The following is a 4,327-nucleotide window of genomic DNA, read 5'->3' on the forward strand; positions in this document are numbered from 1 at the left end:
CGCATCCCTCCAGTCTCTGCCCCGGTCTCCACGGGCTTCTCTCTGTGTCTGTGTCTCTCTTCTTATAAGGACACCAGTTCCAAAGGGTTCAGGGCCCTACTTCCTCCAGAGGGACCTTGCCCATTGTCTCTGTCACGACCCTATATCCTAATAAGGGTCACATCCTGAGGGGCTGGGGATTAGGACTCCAACCTACGAATCTTGGGGGACACAATTCAGCCCATCACGGACCCCACAATGGAAACTCTGTGCAGCAAGGCAGGTGGCTGGACCTGTGGGGTCCACCCTCACGACCTCACGGCACAGGAGGCAGCTCGGCGGGCTCAAGCCCCTACTCGTGGTCCTTGTCTCACAGCCACACCTCCATCTGATCTGATACTCCAGACCGGGAGCCCTGGGCACACAGAGGAGAGTCCTGGGAACTGCTGCCCAGAGGAGCTGAGCACGGACAGTGTCCGGGTGGGGCTGCCCGGCCGGAAGGAGCGAACGTGAGCCTGACAGGGCGCAGGGGAGTGGGCCGGACTAAGAAAGAAGCAGTGCGTTGAATTCTGCTCCCCTCGTTTGGCGGAAGCTGGTCCATTCTAGAACTGGGGCTCGGCTGAGTGTCAGAACGGCCAGTTGTTCTGCCCTTGGGAAGACATCTCTGCCGCCTAAACCAGGATGGGCCAGCTCGCCCGATGGATGTTGGCCCTGCAGGTGGAGTGGCCTGGTCAGATGTGGGGCAGGTCCCCCTGGGACCCTCTCCCAAGCAGCCAGCCCCCAACCCCCAATCCTTTTCTTCCTCCCTCTGTGACCAGCCCAGAGACCCATAAGACTTGGCTACAAGTGGCAGTATCTCAACTCAAACTGGATTCAGCTGGATCCCAGAGCCGGGTCCCCAGTTGTCCGTTTGCAGCTCTCGGTCCTGATGTTCATTTATTCTTGTTTTCAGAGGCCGTCCGTCCCCAGGCCATGGTGTCCACCAGCTCCAGGCTTACAACCCTGCAGTACAGCATCTGTAGTGAGCTGATGGTGGCCCCCCCAAAAGATATGTCCACGTCTTAATCCGCCAACCTGTGAACGTGACCTTATTGGGAAAAGAATCTTCACAGTTGTGGTTAAGGATCCCAGAGGGGGTCATCCTGAGTCACCCAGTTGGCCCTAAATCCAACGACAAGTGTCCTTATAAGAGACAGAAGAGACACACAGGGAGAGGAGGGAGACGTGTGAGGACAGAGGCAGAGACGCGAGGGACGCGGCCACAAGCCCAGGGACACCTGGAGCCCCCAGAAGCTGGAAGAAGCAGGAAGGACCCTCCCCTAAGCCTTTGGAGGGGCCACGGCCCTGCAGCCTCCTTGATCTCAGACTTCCAGCCTCCGGAACTGGGGATGAATGAATTCCTGTTGTTTAAGCTGCCCAGCCTGTGGTCATCTGTTGCAGCCGCCCCTGGAGATGGGGACAGACTTCAGTGGAAAGAAGGCTCCTTTCCCAGTGGTCCCAACAAAGGTCCCAGAGATGGACCTCGTGGCCTAGCTCAAGCCCCTACTTCAATCTCTTCGGCCCAGAAATCCGGTTCTCACATGGCAGGGGCAGATCACCACCCTGGACCCAGTGGGCAGAATCCACCCTGGCCCTGGCCCGCACACTGAGAAGGACTGATCGAGGCCCGGCACACTTGAAACACGGCTCAGAGGGTCCTCCCTGCAGACGTCTTCTGTTTCGCTTCTCCCAGTGTCTGGTTCTGTGACCTTCGACACAGCACGGGGGTCTCATAGGTGGGGTTGAGGTTTGCTTTGTATTCCCGTGTCCCCGGAATACCCATCCCTGTGTGGATCTGAGTTGTTGGCCACGTGAGGACATTGTCTGATGTTGTGGGCTGAGTTGTGTTTCCCAGTATCCGTATGTTGGAGTCCTGACCCCCCGGACCCCAGAATGTGACTGTCTTTTGACATAGGGACACTAAAGAGGAGATTAAGGTAAACTGAGGTCACTAGGCTGGGCCCTAACCCCACAGGACTGGGGTCCTTATAAGAAGAGGAGGTCAGGACACAGACACACACGGAGGGACGACCCCGTGAGGACACAGAGAGGAGACGGCCGTCTACACGCCGAGGAGAGAGGCCTCAGGAGGACCCAGCCCTGCTCACACCTGGATTTGGGTTTCCAGCCTCCAGGACTGGACACAGTGAACGTCTGCTGTTTAAGCCGCCCAAGCTTCCCGTGGCTGCCAGGACAATTTATCACAGACTGGGCAACTTAAATCAACTGCAATTGATTCTCCCATGGTTCCGGAGACCAGACGTCTGAAATCAAGGTGTCATCGGGCTGGACTCCCTCCTGAGGCTCCAGGGAAGGGTCCTTCCTGCCTCTTCCAGCGTTGGGGGCTCCAGGCGTCCCTGGGCCTGTGGCTGCATCCCTCCATTCCTGCCTCCATCTTCACGTGGCTTCTCCCCTACGTGTATGTGCCTCTGTGTTCAAATGTCCCTCTTCTTAGAAGGACCCTGGTCACTGGGTTTAGGGCCCGCTCTGCTCCACTGTGACCCCATCTTCACTCGATGACACCCGCAAAGACCCTTTGTCCAAATAAAGTCACACGCACCGGTTCTGGGTGGACGTGCGTTTTGCGGACACTCTTTAACCCATAGAAGGTGGCAAGAGATAAAGGCTCCAGATTGCCCACCTGGGTCCCTGTGTGTCCTCGTCCCGTCTGGGTGGCCCTCGTCCCCTCCCACATCCTGTCCGTCTTCTGTCTTGAGCGCCTGCCCTGCTGGCCTCAGGCCCAACCAACCCCAGACCAGAGGCAGCAGCACCTCGTAGACAGCCCAAGGCTCCATCACTGCAGAAGGCCGAGTCCCTTAAAGTTCCCTTGTCCTTTGATTCGACTTCTATGATGGAATCCTCACTTCATCTCATGGTTCACAAAATGGAGCTTAGACAAGATATAGTTCGTCCCAAGAGGAAGTGGAATTGAGGACCGCCCTGCCTGCCGCTGGCCTGGTGGTTTTATCCACTGACTTTGGTGCCGGGACTCTGACCACAGCCCCAGCCCCGCGATTCCTCCTGTCTCTAGAGACACACGGTGCCGCCCACCGGTTACCAAGACGGCGGCAAAAGTCCCCTTCCCCATGCCCGGGCCTTTGCGATGAAACTTGGATGTCCCTCCGGCTAAGAGGTGGGGTCCGTCCCCCTCCCCTTGAATCAATAAAATGCACTGGAATTGTTGCCATGAGACTGGAGGCTGAGCTTTAAGAAGCCACCCAGGTTTTGTCTCCTGGAGAAATAGCCACCACCGTGCAAGACATCCCGCTGTCTTGAGGCCACTAGCGGCGAGGAAGCCCGGCCAGGCGTACGGAAAGAGCGGCCCGCGGGGAGCTCTGAGGCGCAGATGTGGGGCCTGAGCCCGGCTGCCAGGGGAGTGTCTCTAAGTGACCGAGTCCAGCCCATCACGCGTGGACAAAACGGTCCACCAGCCCCGCCCCTCCGGGGTCCTGACCGCGGAGCCGTGGGCACTGGTTCACCGTTCTAACGAGGCTCTCAGGCAGTGGAGGATAACCGCGACCCGTGGGGCCCCTGGGGCCACCCCGTTGTCATCCCCCAGCCACACTCTCTTCCTGCTCAGAGAGTCTCCCTTGGGTTCGGCCAGGACACAGCAGGCTCCCAGCATTAACCACGCTTGCTGACCTGACAAAAGGTCAAGGTCAGGCAGACACAGGAGGGAGGGTCCTGCAAAACCTCTGGGGACATCTGGGCACTTGGCATCTCGCTGGCTAGTCATAGGGATGACTGGGTTCTCGCTCAGGAACCAAACACGGGTCCTCAATGGCTTGTGGTGTGTCTGCTGGGGTGTCCCGGTCCCCACTTTCTTTCTTTCTTTTTTTTTTAAAAACGATTTTTTTGACGTGGACCATTTTTAAAGTCTTTATTGATTTGTTACAATATTGCTTCTGTTTTTTGTTTTGGTTTTTTTGGCCGCGAGACACGTGGGATCTTAGCTCCCTGACCAGGGATCGAACCTGCACCCCCTGCATCGGAAGGCGAAGTCTTAACCACTGGACCACCAGGGAAGTCCCTCAGTCCCCGCTTTCTGCCTGCAAGCTGGGAACCCAGGGTTCCCGGGGACCCTTGCCTCTCCCAGGCCCCATTTCTGGCCTTTTCTTCAAGGCGCTTCTCTCTCGTTCTCAGTACTCACGGTTCTGAGACCACAAAGGGGCAACCACCACCCTGCACTCTGGAGCCTCTATGTCCCCCACTTTTCCTCGAGTGACCCCCTGGCCGCTCCCTTTCCGGCTCATTCAGCACCCCTACCATCTCCAGGCCTTCCCCGACCCCCTCTCCCCCCACCGCCGTG

Source organism: Neophocaena asiaeorientalis, unplaced genomic scaffold, assembly GCF_003031525.2.
Source record: "Neophocaena asiaeorientalis asiaeorientalis breed wild unplaced genomic scaffold, Neophocaena_asiaeorientalis_V1.1 scaffold43, whole genome shotgun sequence".
Classification (NCBI taxonomy): domain Eukaryota; kingdom Metazoa; phylum Chordata; class Mammalia; order Artiodactyla; family Phocoenidae; genus Neophocaena; species Neophocaena asiaeorientalis.